Genomic DNA, 18,978 nt, shown 5'->3' with positions numbered 1-18,978 from the left:
TTTTTCTACATTCTTGTACTATCCTAATGTAGTTTATGTTACCGCTTAGGGGTGGGACCAAGGAAGGCTTGCTCCATCGACATGTACAAGGCCTCCTAGGCCTGCAAAACCCTGCTAGGTAGGCCTCTGAGGGGCTGAACTGCCCCTGCAACTTTGTACTGCATGTATCCTTGGCTATTCTGGACCAAGTGAAAACTGAACTATGACCCATGAGTAAATGGTTCCCCTCAGGAGCCTGATACATGGTTGGTACAAAGATTCTTGATATATGGAATAAAAGATGTGTGATTTGTTTTTTTCATTTTTGTTGTGTTTCTGTCTTAGTTTGCTAGGGCTACCGTAACAAGATACCAAGACTGGGTGGCTTTAAAGAATTTTTCTTTCTTTTATTAATTTTTTCACAGTTTTGGAGGCTAGAAGTCCAAGTTAGGGTCTAGGCTGTGTCAATTGTTCTGTGGACCTTTCTCCTAGTTTCTGGTGATTGCCAGCAATTCCTGACGCTCCTTTGCTGCTTATAGATGCATCTGCCTCTGACGTTGTCATGTGGCATCTGCCCCTGTGCCTGTCTGTGTCTGTTCTGCTCTTTTTATAAGATACCACTTAGATGTGATGAAGTTTAGGACCCACCCTACTCTGGTATGACCTCATTAATGCAACAGAAGACAGCCTCTATTTCCAAACAGGGTTGTATTTACAGGCACAGGGATTAGAACTTCAACATAACTTTTTGAGGGACACAATCCAATCCTTAACAGTTCCATTGGGCCTTTATGAGGCTCAGTCTTCTCACCTATGAAATGGGAATAATACTGTATCATACCATTGCTTGAATTACTCAAAAGAATGTATTTAAAAGTGTTTAGCCTTGAGTTTAGCACTGTATGTGGTTACCATTTACTGACTAAATTGATCACAAGTACAATTACAACCTAAATGTCAGCAAAACAAAAACTTTTATGTGTCCCAGGCAATAACCCACTAACTGACTGACACAATATTTGTTACAACATGAACAGCAGAAATTCTAAAAATAAAGGAAATTGGACAGAGATTTCCTTTTTTAGCATGTGTTGGCCTGTGTTCTAGTCAGCTACAAACTTTTTGAGCTGAACAGAATCAAGGCATGACAGACTCCTCTTCATGGAACCAGGGCTGCTGATTGCTGTTTGTTATGGATTACATTGTGTCCCTCCCAAAATATCTGTCAACTTGGCTAGGTCATGATTCCCTTGTTTGATTGTATGATCGTCTACCATTTTATCATCTGATGTTATTTCCCTGTATGTTGTAAATCCCATCGGTATGGTGTAGTAAAATGGATTAGCGGCAGTTATATTGATGAGGTCTACAAGATTAGATAGTGTCTTAAGCCAGCCTCTTTTGAGATATAAAAGAGAGAAGTGAGCAGAGAGATGTGGGAACCTCATACCACCAAGAAAGCAGCACTGGGAGCAGAGCCCGTCCTTTGGACTTCAGGTTCCTGTGCTGAGATGCTCCCAGACCAAGGGAAGACTGATAACAAGGACCTTTCTCCAGAGCCGACAGAGAGAGAAAGCCTTCCCCTGGAGGTGATGCCCTGAATTTGGGCTTATAGTCACTAGACAGTGAGAGAATAAATTTCTCTTTGTTAATGCCATCCACTTGTGGTATTTCTGTTATAGCAGCACTAGATGACTAAGACACTGTTCAAGCCTCATCATCCTCTGAGTGGTACTTCAAGAAGCCAGAGACAGAATGCAGAGTGGGGTCATGAATAGCTCTTGATGAAGAGCTGCCTGAGTACTCTGATTTGCATTCAAAGAAACCAGGAATTTACTGCTCAGGCATTTTGATTTTGCTATAGCTGCTTCCTTCTTATTTCCAATTTATTATTAAACATGTTTTAGGCTCCCACAGTGTACAAACAAAGCAAGCAAAGAAAGGCCTCTTTTAGGAGAGCTTCTGCTTTTAGGCCCTTCTTTATTTTTTAACTCAAAGGAATATAACAACAACAATAATCATACATATATATCAATGATATAATAATCTATTAATAGTAATATGCTGCTAAGAAATTGTTATGTGTTGTAAATTCTAACCCTATACTTGTGGAGATAATCCCATTTGGGAATGGGTTTTCTTTGTTAATGAGGCAGTGTGGGGTGTGTCTTAAGTCAATCTCTTTTGAGATATAAAAGGAGCAGATTAAAGAGCAAGCAGCAAGAAGCAGAGATGGGGAAGATAGATGCCAAACCACATGAAGATCACCAAGGAACCAAGGAACAGGGACCTTCCCCCAGAGCCAACAGTAAGAGAAAGGCTTCCCCTATAGCTGGTGACCTGAATTTGGGCTTTTGCTTCCTAAACTGTGAGAAAATAAATTTCTGTTTCTTAAAGTCACCCACGTGAGATACTTCTGTTACAGCAGTGCTAGATAACAACACTAGATAAGAAATAAAATATCATAATAAAATAAATTAATCGGAATCGATTCGATGGCAGTGGAAGTGGGTTTTAATAAAATAAATAAAGAGATTTTGTGTCTTCCCCTAGCTATTCTGCATTATTAAAATATATTTATATTTAATGAGAAAATTTATCTGTGTCTTTGTGGCTAACCACTGCATTTGGAATGTAGGACAGTGTCTTAATTAACTAGTGCTGCTGTAACACAAATACCACAAGTGAGTGCCTTCAAGGAACAGAAATTTATTTTCTCATAGTTCTGGAGGTTAGAAGTCCAAACCAGAGTCACGGCATGTCAATTCCTTCCTTGTCTGTATCCCAGGCATTCTTTGGTTCCTTGGTAATTCTCCTATGGCATCTGTCTTCCCCAGGATGTGCTTGTGCCTGTGTCTATACAGTTCTGTTTCTAATTTAGAAGTGATTAGGTTTAGGGCCATCCTACAGTGGTATGACCTCAGCTGATTGATTGGTTACATTACATTAGATTCTCTTATGGAAAGCAATTCATTCTGTCCAAGACCAATGGATTTGATCACATGACACCAAATCATAGTAGCATGTGGCTAGGATTTCCATACATACTCTGCACATAATTCAATCCATAGCAGGTTGGGAAGCAGAGGATTAGTCACCGTAACCATGTTCTATCGGTCATAAGAAGGGTAAGGGGCTTTGTGTGGATGACTCTGTATAAATCCTTCCCACCATCGGTGGAGAACTGAAGGACTGGTGAAGGCTGGCCAGCGACATCTTCCTCCTGTGTGGACAGGCCAGCAGCTTTGTGTGTGAGTGAGCACATAGACACAAAGACGGAGTGTGCGTGTGTGGGAACCCAGCTTCATATTCTTAGCAGTGAACCGAAGGACTGGATATAGAAATGGCAAAATCCAAACAGAGCAGCTCCTAGAAGGACTATAAGAAGATTAAGTTGGAAAGCTAAAAGCCTTCAAAGAACCACAAATACAAACTGGGCTATTCTTGTAACTATTCCACTAGCTGTTGTGAAATTTTGAAACATCACTGACTTTAGCAATTTTGACAATATTTCCTTAACTTTTAAACTGTTTTTGACACAGCGTTGAAATTCATTTGAAAGGATTTCCCACCTACCTTAAACACATCAGAGCAGGGCTTCAGGCAAAGAAATAACTCAGCGAGTTTCATTCACATGAAAGTAATTTTGGAAAAGGTAAACCCACAATCTGAACGTGAAGTCACCAAAGCAACCACAGAAGAAGCAAAATCCCATAGAAGCTGCTAACGGCAGAGCGTTTTCACCCGATTTACCCAAACTCGTCGCAGACCCGACCCAGGTGGGGTGAAGACCTCCTGAGCGCAGCGTGGCTCCTCCGTAAGGCACGGTTGTCAGCGCTGTGAATCTCCGTGGGAGCAGACCGCCACAGCTTCCTCCCATAGGGTGGCTGTGGGGCTTGAACCGCCAACCTGTTGGTTAGCAGCTGAGTGCTTAATCACTCCACCACCAGAGCTTCTTTTGACACCTTAGGGAACTTTAAAAAAATATACTTATGATCAGAGCCCACCTCAGACTAATTAAATCATAGCCTCTGAGTGTATTTTAAAAAATAACTCCCCTGGTGATTCTAATGTGCATAAAAATGTGCATAGAGGGTTAAAAAACACTCTCCTAGAAGAAGCAAGATTTCCTGGACTTGAAATGTCACCTTGAATTGTATTCACCTTGTTTGAGAGTTGTCAAAATTTAATGAAACAACTTTTGCATTGTCCATTTTAAAGTGATGGTAACACAAATGTAATAAACTGACTGGAGTCTTGCCTGGCTTGGTTCCGTGCTGCACGTCCCAGGATCCAGGGGGTGGGGGTTGGGGGGGGAGGAGAGCGGTCACGTCATTTGTGGTGATGGCATACTGGAAGGCAGGTTCATCTATTTCTTCTCTGTTGCTTGAACTTTCAGTATAAAAATGGCCAATTGTCTGATTAAATGGGTATAGAGGGCAGAGAGATGAAGAGTGATTATATACCAAGTCGGTTGTGGAAGTGGCAGATAATGACACAGTATCACATGCATCACAGTATCACACAGGGGGCAGTGTGGTTCAGTGGTAGAATTCTCACCTTCCATGAAGGAGACCTGGATTCATTTCCCATCCAACGCACCTCATGTGCAGCTACCACCCGTCTGTCAGTGGAGGCTTGCATGTTACTATGATGCTGAACAGGTTTCTGGGGAGCTCCAGGCTAAGATGGAATTGGAAGAAAAGCCTGGCTAGGAAGAAAATCAGCCAGTGAAAATCCCATGGATCACAAGAGCCCAATCAGCAACCGACCATGGGGATGGCACAGCATTTTATTCCATTGTGCATGGGGGTACCATTAGTCTGGGCTGACTTGATCACAGCTAACACCACCAACAACATGATACGCCTGCTGTGCTAGACAGTACAGCTTTCTTTCAACATTGCCAGTGGCTAGCCAAAGGATGGATTAGAGAAAGTGATAATTAACCTGATTTGAAACTGTAGAACCTGCATTTATTGTGCCTTCCAGTCTCAGTTAGATGCAGAAATACCACAGAATGACTATGAGGGATTTCGTTTTCTCGAGTTCACTAGATCACAAATAATCATGATCTCTTTCAAAATACAGCAAATCAGAATTGTGGGACGAGACTGCTAAAGCCTCTCAGTAACTGGGCAGTTAGCAGAAGAAAGCAAGAGCACTGTCTTTTTCTCCAAAGATGAACCAGTCCTCTTCTGCAGTAGCCAAAGGTCTGGGCTCAGGGCCTATGCTGGCTGGACCTCTTTGCTGCACAGGTTTGTCTACTAGACAGCATTTGAGACCTCCTGAAAGGTGCCTGACTTAGAAAGGGCTTTGTGTTATTGATATATTTGAATATATTTTTGTAGAAATAACTGCTTTAGGCTATCCTTTAGCTCTTCCCACCCCTTTTAGTTGCTACAGCCACTTCCTCTGTTAAATGAGTGTGGTTTTCTTCAGCATTTGGAGAGATGTGAAGGATTCTTCTCATTGCTTTTGATGTTTACACTGATGTAGGAGGAAAGAGCTTCAGAATAACAAACACCTTCAACTTCATATGATGTAAATAAATGCCTCATAGGTGCTATTTTGTGTATGCTGTTTTTCAGAGCTGGGTGAGGTGCCTGGGTAGACTGAATCATGGCTTCATTGTTCACCACTAACTGATGACTACTCTTGCAAGAGCAGAGAAGATCTGTGAGTAATTCTCTCCAACACCGCTATGCTTTCACCCACCAACAGATTCTCAGTCACATTGTTAGTGGAATCAGGGACTTAGGTAAGTAAAACCATAGAAAATATTATAATTTTATTTTAATTAATAAATTCAACAATACCTATTATCAAACCCTTCCAGAATTATTTTCATTCATTCATATAGCAAACATTTTTGGGTGCTTATTTTTTTTTATCAAGTGCCACACACTGATCTAGGCCCTGGAGAGATACCAATTAACAAAGCAGCTCAAGATCCGTTCTTTTGTGACTCTTACACTTCAGAGAGAAAAGGATAAACAGTAAACAGGCACAGGAGTAACATAAATTCAAAGACGTTAGTGTGGGGAAGAAAACCAAATAAGCGACATATTGGAGAAGGGTGAAGGACTCCACCACAATGGATGGTTGGGGGTCGCCTTTTAAGGAGGGGGCATTTGAGCTGACACCTGAGACATGAGAAAGACCGAGTCGCACAGAAATTGGGGAATAATGTTGCAGTAGAGAGAGAGAGATTTAACACCTCCCCCCTCCCCCACACACCAACAATAATAAGCCTGGTGCATTTGACAGATTGGGAGAAGCCTTTTGACCCTGGAGTATACTGGAGATTGAGGAGATGGGAGCAGAGAGGCAGGTGGGACCAGATAGCATAGAGCCTCCTAGATCGTGGTAAGGCATTGAGGCTTTTCCCTAATGAAATGTAAGGACTATAGGGTGTTAAAAACGGGGTGGCATGTGATTTGTGTTTTTGAAAATCACCTGGACTACATTGTGGAGACTAAAGAGTAGTGAGGCAAAATTGGAAGGTGTAAGACATACTACAAGTCTCACTGCAGAGATGTAGGTGAGAGGTGGTGATGGCTTGGTCAATGGTGACTGCAGTGGAGATGGAGGGAAATGAACAGAGAGGTGGAGTCAACAGGACTTGATGATAGATCAGAAATAAGGGGGTGAAGGAACAATGGAAATCAAAGGTGGCTCCTGGTATCCTCATTTACAAGACAGGGAAGAATGGGGAAGGTACAGATTTTGTTTTGTTGCGGGAGGGGTTGGTGGAATCAATAGTTGTGTTATATATGTTGAATTTGGGAAGCCTAGAACACATCAATGTGGATATGTCAAATCAGCGGTTGAATGTATAAGTTTGGTGCTCAAGAGAGAGATTGGGGCTGAAAACTGTACATCTGGAGTCATCAATGTATAAGTTTAAATTTAAACTTACCTAATTAAATTTATTTAATGAGATCATCAAAAAGAGAAAATGTAGAGAGAAAAGAGGGCCTGGAATGGACCCTGGCAGAGAAGGAGCTGGGTGAGAAGCCCTACAGAAGTAGGTTGGAGAGAAAAAGTCTGGTGAAGGCAGCAAATATTTCCATATGTTTTTCTGTAAAAGAGGGAAGGAAATATGCAATTAACTGGAGGGGAGTGCAGGGTTAAGGGAAGATTTACTTACTGGCTTTTTTATAGCCGAGCTACTACCACATATGTTTACTACCACATATTTGTCAGCTGAGGGTTATGGAGGAGAACTGATGAATGTTAGCGTCAACCAGCAAAATCCAGAGGCCTGGCTGTAAAGTCTTCCTTGCCACCCCTACCCAGCAGGACTAACTATTCCCTTGTCTGTCCTCTTATAGAGTTTGCTTAATAATATTTATAACATCTTATTGTGGTTAATTATGTAAATTTCTGTCTCCCTGGTGGATTGTAAACTCCTTGGCCAAGTAGGTTGATTGTCGACTTTGTCAAGCCCTTTATTAGGCACTTTATATTACAATCTCAGCTATTCTTCACATTAGCCCTACGTGCGAAATATATCTCTATTTTATAGGTTAGGAGATTCAGGCTCAAAAAGGCTGAGAAACCAACATACAATAATGTGGGCTGTGAGTTAGAGGCAGAGTTGAAATTCAAGCTCAGGTTTACCTGCCTCTAAACCACATGCTTTCCTCCTGCTAAATGCACCTCCTTTCAGTTTCTTCTTCTGCTATGTATCCCCGGTGCCTAGTTAGCACAGTTCAGCTTCAGGCCTGCACTAACCGGGAATTCAATAATGGTGAATGAAGTAAAACAAAGTTATAGTAATAAACCTTAAAAGCCTGCAATTCAGTTACTCTCTCATCACCTTGTTTTCCATAATAAATCCCGTTTGTTTATCTAAAGGGAAAATGCCAGATTGCTCCAGCCCACACTGGTTTTCCCTCCACTGGAATCCTACTATACCTCTCGATCAAGAGAAAAGCACACACAGGAAAGTGGGTGCTGGAGGTCAGGGTGCTGAGGTCAGGAGCTGCTGCAGCTCCACTTGAGAACTACCTGGGAAGAAGGAGCAGCTGCAAGTTGAGAAAACTCTGGCTAAGTAAGTGAAGGTGGATTGCTGCAATTAGGCAGCCTCACAGAAGTCGGAGAATTAAAAAAAAAAATAAATAAATAACCTCCAAGTGATAGATTATTTCCTTTTGTTTGATGGTTTTCCTTTTCAGGAATCTTTTACCAAATCTATATGAGTCGGTATCAACTTGACGGCACTGGGTCTGGGTATTGCATAATGATGATAACCGGTTGCATGGAGTCGGCCCCAACTCATGGTGACCCTATTTGTGTAAGAGTAGAACTGTGCTCCACAGGGTTTTCAATGGCTGATTTTTTTGGAACTAGATCGCCACTTCTTTCTTCCAAGGTGCCTCGGTGGTCATAACCTCCAACCTTTCAGTTAGCAGCAGAGCATGTTAACCGTTTGTACCACCCAGGGACTCCATAATGATGAGAACCTCATGTAATTGATTTGCATAAAAGATTAGACAATTTTATTTTAGGAGCTTTGGCACTATCTCAGTCATCAAATGTACTTGTCCCTTTGGTCCATGTAAATTTAATGTAGAAAAACAAACTCGTTCAGTTGCCCGACAGGTAGTTACTGAGTCTAGAGCCAAATATTATTGTTGTGATTGAATGAAACCAATCTGTGATAGCATATCTGCAGTATAGTCATCAGTTATACTCAGGCTCTGATCTAGGACACAGCAGAGATCTAACAGGTGCTGCATCTGCTTCCATCACCATGTGACTCGCTGTAGTTCAGTGTTTACCAAGTGCCTGCTCTGTGCTGGCGACATTCTTCTATGTATTTTGGGGATTACATAAGAATTGCTGTCCTCGAGAATTTTCGTGCAGTTGGGATCCTAAGATATGAACATGTAGTTAAATCACCTTAAAGTTAGTACTTAGTTAATTGCCCATCATTCATTCACAGTATCATATTGATTACCTCTTATGACCCTGGAAGTGTGTTAAGAATGATGGGAAATTAAAAAAAAAACCAACAACAACCAAAAAACCTACCCTCAATGAGCTCATAGTCCAGAGGGGAGACGGATAAACTCAAAAGACTAAATTACAATATGAAAAAATGTCTTGCTATAGATAGGAACTAGATGCTTTGGGGACACGTAGATGGGAATTCTAATCCAGCTAAGAACCCCTGAGAAGGCATTTTGGAAGAGGGGACACTTGAGTCGACTTCGAGGGATGAGTTGGTTAGGTAAGAAATTGGTGGATAAAAATGAGCATTCCTGAAAGAGAAAAAAGTATTTACAAAGGTAAGGAGTTGTGAGAAAGGAGAGTGTCTTTGAGGAATTGATTGTATTTCAATGTGGCTGGAGAACTAGGTGAGTATGGTGTGCTGGGATGATGTGAGATGTGAGGCTGGAGCTAACTAGGCAGAGGCAGTACCAATACCAGTTGCTATTGAGTCATGGCAACTCCATGTATGTCAGAGCAGAACTGTGCTCCATACAGTTTTCAGTAGCTGATTTTTCGGAAGTAGATCATCAGGCCTTTCTTCCGACGTGTCTCTGGGTGGACTCAAACTTCCAAACTTCTGTTTATCAGCCCAGCTCGTCAACCTTTTGTAACACCAAGGGACTCCTAACTAGCTAGGCAGGTACCAGATAATAAGCAGCTGCTTAGATTTGCTAACGAGAATAGATTTTATTCTGAAAACAATATAAAGCCGGTGAAACACTTTAAGCAGATTTGCATTTTAGAAAGAATACTCTAAAAGGAATATGGGGAACTAGTTTGAAAATGGACAAAACCAGAGCAAAGAGGCTAGGAAGTTGTTGCAATAATCCAGTTTTGACCATGGATTTCAAGTGAGCCCTTCAAGTACTGCCTGGCATTCATATAAGTTTCCTTATCTCTGTGTTATACTGAATGGCTGTTTTATATCACCTTTCATTTCTTCAAGCCTTCAATGCCTCCCTTCTTCTCTTCCTTACTTTCTATTTCACTGAGAAAATTAGAAATTTACATGAGAACGTCCACGGGCTCCCTCCATTACATCTGCCCTCTGCCAGAATCAAGCACACATCCTTTGGCTTCTTGTTCTTTACCATAAATAAAATGTCCACTGTCCTCTTGAAAGCCGAAGTTCCAGCTGTGCACAAGATCCCATATTCTCTTGCCTACTCGAGGACATCACTGCAGCAATAGCCCATCTTCTCCATCTCATCAATTTTTCACCCTCTGATCATTCGCATCAGCACACAAAATGAAAATACTTCTCCATTTGAAAAGTAACCTTTTCTCTCACCATCATTTTTGCTTCTCTTTGCTGCAATTACAATTCTACTTCTGTGTTCATTCTTAATCATTCTCCAATTAGGCTTTCACCTTTTCCATTTCACCAAAACTGCTCTTCTCGGAGTAACCAGGGACCTCAATGTGGTCAAATCCATTTTACCTCTCATTGTCTCTTTCAGCAGCATTTGATATAGTTGATCGCTCCTTCCTGATTGGTATCCTTTCTTCTTTTTGCTTCCAGCGCCCCAGTCTTGTTTTTTTCTCTTGTTGCTTATTCTTGTTGTTTCTTCTGAATTGCCTTTACTGATATCTTACCTCTTATGTTTGAGCCCTGTAGCCCCAGGGCTCACTTTTTGGTCCTTTTTTATTCTCCATCAAAGCTCATTTCCTTAGTTATATCATCATCCTGTTACATAGCTTTAAATACTATTTATATGCAAATGACTCCTAAATTTATCACTCCTGTCTAGACTGTTCTGAATTCCAGATTCGTATATTCAACTGCTTGCTTAACATTGCCACTTGGTCGTGTAATAAACATTTCAAGCTTTGCTGACCCTCCTCACCCCCCAACCCCCACTCCCCAAACATTCTCTACCCACATTCTTCTTCATCTCAGTCAAGGCAACTCCATTCTTCCAGCTGCTCAAGTGAAAAATCTTGAATTGTCTTTAATTCATTCTGTCTCTCATATCCCATATCCAATCTATCAGGCAATACTATCAGCTGTAACTTCCAAATATAAATAGAAACTGACTGCTTCCCACACATCACCATTCCCATCCTTGTCTAAACCATCATCTCTTGGCTGAATAATTGCAATAGTCTCCTGAGTGGTCTCCTTGCTTCTACTCTTGCCTCTTTACCATCCATATTGAATGTACTAGTCAGAGTGATTCCCTTAAAATATAAGTCAGATAGTTTAAGCTCAAAGCCTTACAATGACTACTTATTTCGTTCAGAGTAAAGGCACTTACATGATATGGCTCACCATTACCTTACAGAACTCATCTCCTTACTACTCGTCCCTTGCTACTGATGCCTTAGGACCTTTGCACTTGCTGTTTCTTCTGCCTAACATGTTATCCACATGGCTAACTCCTCAACTCTCTCAAGTCTTTGCTCTACTGTTACCTCCTCAATGAGGTCTACCCTAACTACCCTATTTGAATTACAAGCTGACCCCATTCCTCTGGCACTCATAATCCCCTTTATGCTTCTTTGCTTATTCTGTAGCCCTTATCACCTTTAAACATTGTATAATTTACTTATTTGTTCTGTTCATAGTTTATAGCCTAATGTAATTTCACAAGGTCAGGGATCTCTGTCTTCAAAAAAAAAAACTGCTTTATTTCAAGAACCTAGAGGGTTCTTGGAGCATTGGTGGCATAGTGGTTAAGAGCTCAGCTGCTAACCAAAAGGTCAACAGCTTGAGTCCACCAGGTGCTCCTTGGAAACCCTATGGGGCAGTTTCTACTCCATCCTACACGGTCACTATGAGTTGGAGTTGACATGACAGCAACTAGTTTGTTTTGTTTGGTTTTTAGAGGATGCCTGGCACATTTTAGGTCCTCCATAAATATTTGAGGGAACAAACAATATTGAATGAAAGAATCCCTTACCTAGAAAAATGTACATATACAAAATAATTTATAACATTTTCAGGAGGATCTCTTACTATCATATAAGGCCCATCTATAGACTCTGGGGTAAGTACCCTAGGTAGAGAATAAGAGTACCAGAAAATAATGGGCACATAAGCATTTTAGGAATGGCTGAAGAAAAAGGAGAACAGGAAGGAGACAGATGGAGGGTCAGAGATGCAAATATGACACCAAACTCAAGAGGTGCCGCAGAAACTGGCTCAGGACTTTGAACAATGTCAGAAGCTGCGGAGAAAGCAAACGAGGTAAAGGTTGAAGGTGTCTATTGAGTGTAGGGACTTGGAGGCCACCGCTTACTAGGTGAAGAGGTGAAGACAGCAGGCAGAAAACTGAACAGAAAGGGGAGGATAGAGATGTAGGTGTTAATGAGAGACAGTAAGTACAGAAGATTATCTTAAAATGTTCAATTATGAGAAAAAGGAATTAGGAAAACATGATTGAAGAAGTTGCTTTTTTATAAAGACAGGCAAGACCTGATCATGGTATGTGCTGGAGGGAAAGAGCGTCAAAGATTCAATGAGGGATGTGGGGGTTCATTTGGGGAGATCAGTGTAATTGGGAGAAGAGAAACTAACCTTAAAGTATGCAAAAGATTTGGCTATGACAGGAGTCAGTGTCAAACTACGAGGCAGAAAGCTTTATATTTACTTGTTGAGCTTCTGACCTTTGGAGCTAGGGAGGTGACCTTTGGAGTAGAGTAGAACAACTCTGCAGTTTACTAGATATGTGACATTGGGAATGACTCTGGGTCTCACTGGATTTAAATGTCCTCATCTTCAAAATGCAGCTAACAATAGACTCATCCTCATAGACACATTATGAGGACTGAATGAGATGGCTTCATTACCTAGGTGCCAACCTGGACCTGGTTGTCTTTCAAGACTTAAGACAATCTGACTTCAACTTTTGCCATTTCTACAATCTGCAGACATCTGAAGGCCTTCTCCAAATCTCTGAGATCTCCTGAGAATTTATATTCTGGGAGTCACTCTGGCTCTTCTTCTGTGTGCTCACTACCTTCTTTCTGCGGCTTCTTAAAAAAAAAAAAAAATTTTTTTTTTTCTTTTTAAAAGTATAATAGAAAAGGCCTGGTGATTCAGTGATTTTCACTGAAAATTGGTAGGGAGAACAGTGAAGTTGGACGGGGGATTATACCAGCAATACAAACAATGCTCAAGGGAACAGTCAACAGCACTGTACTTTCATTGTTTCTTGGCCAAATTTCACAGTCTCTGAGTCTAAGTCTCCTTCCAAGTTGCTGCTACTTACTCTCTTTCACCCTTCTCTCTACCATTCATTTTCTGTAGTCAAATCTCCCAGGTGGATCATATAGAGAAGCTTTCTCTCTCCTTTGAAGTCTGGAAAACACCAGAAATATAGCTCTAGTAGGGCTTTTCTCCATAATCACTTATCAAGATATTGCTCCAAATAAATACAGTTCTTCTAAGAAGAATTCAGGAGCCAAGTGTTTAAATAATAAAACTTTCGTAACTTCATGATATTTTTAAAGTACTTGAGTATGCAAACCTAGACTTATTATTAAAAGGAAAATGAGCATTCAGTTCTTATCCAAGGCTGGGCTCTGGCAGCAGAATGTGGAAGATTTGGAGCACAGAACTCGCTTCCTGAGTCCATTTTGCCATATCTGGGGACTCAATCCTTATCCCCTGTCCTGAATTCCATCCTTGCCTTTCCAGCTGCCAATTCAGTCTCTACTCCTAAGTGTCTGGCTGGCATCTCACACTTAGACCATTTATGTTTTTGATAGAATAGGTCACCCCCTCTATGCTACGTTAGAGTTCTGGATTGTTGCTCTGGGATTCTAGTGTAGTCCAACATGGTGGTTGATGACAGGTGGCAAAATGAGAAGGGGAACAATTAATTTCTCCTACCTTAGGATAAATATGTGGCATTCTTAATCTCTTCTACCTCAAAGATAACTGTTAACCAATTTCAGTCACAACAAGCGATTGGTAGACTTACTATGTCATAACCTTTATCTTTGTGAGTCTCACACAATCTGGAACTGATCCCTGGGTAAATGCCATTCTGATTCCATTAAGGTTAAATTTCAAACGACAATAAAGGGCAAAGCAAGAGCTGAAAGTAATTACAGAGGAGAGCACATATCTGCTCCACTTGTGTGTGTCCATCTTGCTGCTGATGCTGAAACGGATTAATTCCTTTCTCAGAATTGGTTGAGCAGCCTGAATGGTAGAATGCTATTAAACGACAGGATGAGTCCATTTAGAAGGAAGGCTAAAAATTAAGGTGCCCAAAATAAATCATCCCAATAACAAAGTGCATTTATCTACTTCTCTGGAATCAGTGAAAGTTTTCTTGCTGAGAACACAAAACACTGACGCTTTATCCTAACCACAGACTTCTAATGTAAGTGACAAGATATTGAAACCAGGATCTATGGCTCATTATGTGTAGCACAGTAACCACATCTACCTTTGTGCTTAGGTCACTCTCTAGAAGTAAGTCGTGAAGCTAAGGCAATTTACAAAGCCCTTCATGCATTTGCAGAAACATTGAATTAGTGTTATGGGTTATGGACTTTGTGTCTACACGATGATAACAGGAGGCAAAAATTTTAAGTGGTTCATCAATTGGTATGGCCTTAGGGATCTCGCCATAGAAGTGACTCTTTCTCTCAATCAAGTGTTTGGAGTTTTATTTCTATGTCTTGCAGATCCAGTTATATAAGTCTAATCATGGTAGTGTACCATGTGATACTATTGGAGTCACCACCTAACTGAGTTTATGATAATCCACCATTATTCGAGAAGACCCATATTTCTGTCCAAATAAGGCCCTGAATTTTTTTTAATGTGCATCTTTAAGTGCCTGCCTGACTCCAAGGGATAATACAGAATCCACTTAGTATTTCATTGTCTCCCTTCCACAGACACTGCTGAACTGAGTGTATTGAAGATGTTGCCTACTAATCATATAAATAAGGTAGTTTTTTACAATGACAAAAATAATGTATGTTTATTGCCATTTGAATAGTCTTTTGAAGCTCTTCTATCTGTGATAATGGGTTTTATGAAAATAATAAAGTCTTGGGGAAAGTCACAACTGGAAATTGTCTGTAATGACATGAAATGCTCTTGGGGAGTCCCTAAGCATGAGACTTCCCTGGATAGGTCCATTGCCACTTGCTTGTGGCAGTCCTTTTCTGTCTCCACCTGGGAGACAAAGACTCTGACATTCAGGCTTCTGGGGTTCAAGGTCTATTTGCCATTTTTTCTTCCCTGAGCACAGCCTTCCATAGTAGAGTTCTACAGAGGCTCTTCATAGATCGTTTTTATTTTCAGGTAAGACAATCTTTGGGCACAGAAAAGATGCACTTCAGTAAGTTCCTTAATCTTACAGCCCTGCTGGGGTGGCACAAGTTTCAAGTGCTATACTCTCTTCGATGCTCTCTCTTCTTTCATGCCTGCCTTAATCTTTAGGAATCACTGTTGTTTTCTGGCCAGCTTATGTTGCTGTGTTGTTAGTTGCTGTCGAGTCAGCCCGGACTCATGGGGACCCCAAGCACAAAAGAATGGTACATGGCCCAGTCCTGTGCCAACTTCACGATTGTTTGTGATCCAGACCATTGTGATCCATTTTTGTTGGCTGATTTTTGGAAGTAGATTGCCAGAACTTTCTTCTTAGTCTGTCCTAGTCTGGGAGCTCCACTGAAACCTAACCAGGACCATCGCAACACTCCAGCCTTCACTGACGGATGAGTGGTGGCTGTGCCTGAGGCGCGTTGGTTGAGGGAATCACACCTTGGTCTGCCTCATGGAAGGTGAGAATTCAGCCACTGAACCTCACTGCCGTTAAACTAGATCATGCTATTAATTAATTTGTTAAAGTACTCGTCACAATACTTATCACATACTAACTCAGTAAACATTTTTTTTCTGGGTACTAAGCAGAAACCCTGGTGGTGTATTGGTTAAGAGTTTGGCTGCTAATCAAAAGGTCGGCAGTTGCAATCCACCAGGCACTCCTTGGAAACCCTATGGGGCAGTTCTACTCTGTCCTATAAGGTCGCTATGAGTTGAAATACTCGACAGCAACGGGTTTAGTTTTTTTTTTTTCCCAATGTAAATCAATTGACCGATCATAAAAGACATTTAATAAAGGGCTCATTTTCTTAAATCTTTTACAAATTATTAATATAAAAGTAACAATTGCTTTTCTTTGAAAATTGGAACATAGGAAAAACAAGAAAAAAAATCATAATACCAGCCCTGTCTATCAAGTTTCTGTATCTTTAAGTAAACTCAACAATTCCACCCACTAGGTCCATATTAGCTGCTTGAGGCTGGCTCAGGCGCTCTTCCAACGTCCACAGCAAGCATCCTGGGCCCTACTTGTTTGTTTCTGATCCGCTTCCTTCTGATCCTATTTCACAGGGTCAGAAACCAGAAGATGGGCCAGTTTGAAACAGGATCAGAAAGGGCCTGTCGGTTAGGCCTCACTGGCCTAATCAGCTCTAATTAGCTCCTTAAATCCCCGCTGGAGCCTTGGCTGAGCCCAGAAAGCCTACCCCCTGCCAGCAGAGGATTTGTGTCATCCAGGGACAACTGCTGTTAGCAGTCTGACTTATTTTCTTCATGTCTTTTTTAAAAATCCTTGAGATCATATTATATATGCAGTTTTTAAACTAGTTTTACTAAATTTCTCAACATGAGTGCTTTCCATTCCTATTGCATTTTTAATGAATAGATTTTATTTATGGCTATACACCATTCTATCTTGTGGCTATACAGTAATGTACTGTTCCTGTACTTTTGCACTTTTAGGGCTCTTCCTTTTCTGTCTGTCTGTCTATCTATCTATCATCTGTCTATCATCTATCCAGCTATCTATCAGTCTCTATGTATCTATCTATATCTGTCTATCTTTCTCTTTCTTTTTAACTATTATTAATCATGATGCAATGAACACCTTTGTGTCTAAGACTTCTACTGTATTTAGGACTATTTCTTACAGGAGAAATATCAGGAATAGAATTCATAGATCAAGGGATAAGGTTATTAAATAAATATTGCCAATTCTTCCCCAAAGTGACCTAATAATTTATATGCCAAAATCAGTCATTGGATTTCCCTCTTCACACTACTAAGGGTTCATTTAAACAAAATAAAAAGAATCATTACATACCATACTCCGCTCTAAGACAAATCAAGCTATGTTCTCTGTGCCAAAGGAAACTTCGCTATTCCAGCATAAAGTCTTCTGATGTGGGTGCTGTCTCATTCTCCAACATCACTCGTTTAATGGTAGATTACATATTGTAAGCAATACCACCACCACAATGAGGCTCATTTCATAGTGGAGATTGAAGCCCACTGACTCCTAGGGTATGCCCTCCCCTCTGGTTCTTCTGTCCATTTAATTCTTTCTCCCTTACTTTGAACCAACTAGGGATTCAAACTGGAATTTTGGAAATTATTGTATCTTTAGAAGAAAATGATGGTTAAAATGTTTAGAAATAAAGTAGCACTATTAAATTTTGATCAATTTTCATCATTCATTTATTATAATCACACAAATTAATCGAGAAAGTGAATTGATCTTAATGATGTATTGAAATTTTGTAAAGAAAATAATCACATTGCCTAGCCTTGCAGTCACGTATATGATCATACAATGATATCAGGCTGAATCTCATTTTATATTGACCCATAAATTAAATTTAGATAGATGGAGATATAATACTTTATTTTTTAAATAGCAAATGTAGAAATTTTTGTTGTTATACAGGAAGTTATTGAGACAACTGGTGAAATATGAATTATTTTAATAATAATAAAAATCCACTGCTGTAGAGTTGATTCTGACTCATAGCAAAATAAGAATAAGGTCTGTAGATTTAATAATAGTATTGTATAATATCCTTTTAATAGCCTGATTTTGGTAATTATACCTTGGTTATGTAAGAGAATGTCCTTGTTCTTAGGAAATACAAACTGAAGTATTTAATAAAGGAGTGTCATGGCTACAACTTATTCTTAAGCAGTTCAGAAAAAAATGTACATATGTGTGTACATATGTGTGTATATATTTATGTATATGTGTATGTACATATGTGTGTGTGTCTGAAGAGAGAGGGAGGAAGCACATATGGTAAAATGTTAATAATTGGGGAATCTGGGTGAAAGGCATCCAGGAGTTCTTTGCACTATTCTTGCAACTTTTCTTGAAGTCTGAAATTAATTCAAAATACAAAATTACAAAGCGAATAATAAATAGATCAGAATAAAAACTCTCCTACATTAGTGTCTTCCTCCATCCACTCTTTGTGTAATTTTAATACTAGCATTTATTTAATGATTTTCATGGAAAGGACAGTTGACAGTCTGTAGATTAGGTTTTTATTTATAAATTATGTGAGATCAGGGTTACGGGAGCATCACTAAAAAATTTAAATGGAATGAGGCAAAGCTAAAGTTAAATTAGTTGTCCTGTCATTTAGAATCAGTGCTCTGCAAAGTAATTATGCATTCAAAATCATTTTAATGCATATTCGTAATGAATATTACTTACCATGAATCTGCATTAAAATCATTGCTCAATTCAATATAATAATTATCCAGTGAAAGCCTGAAAATCCCAAAATGTTAATTTTCTTATTGATTTGCACATTGAATTTGTATCAAACAAATATATTAATAGTTGTGGTTTATGGAAGATTCATTGACATTTATTAAGCACTTCCAATTTACTAAGTTCTACATACATGATAGGCTAGAGTCACTGTTTATTTTCAAGGAGCTTTCCTAAGACAGAATAATACAGACAGCTTGAGCGAGGCTGGCACTATGCCAGAGTTTAATAAGGCTGCCATCCCCCTCCTCCTTCTTCCAGATGGGGAAGAGAGGGCAGATGAGATGTGCTGCTTGGGGAGGGGGGAAGAAAGCGCAGGTGGGAGAGTGAGTGTGCATCTTCTCCTTGTGAGCAGCTTCCTCAGCTGTCACCTCCAGGAAAGTCATTTATTTGGAGCTATGTAGTTATTCAGAGGACACTTCTCTGTGGCTCGTCT

This window comes from Loxodonta africana, chromosome 1 (assembly GCF_030014295.1).
Source record: "Loxodonta africana isolate mLoxAfr1 chromosome 1, mLoxAfr1.hap2, whole genome shotgun sequence".
NCBI classification, from domain to species: Eukaryota; Metazoa; Chordata; class Mammalia; order Proboscidea; family Elephantidae; genus Loxodonta; species Loxodonta africana.
This window is presented reverse-complemented; position numbering follows the sequence as displayed.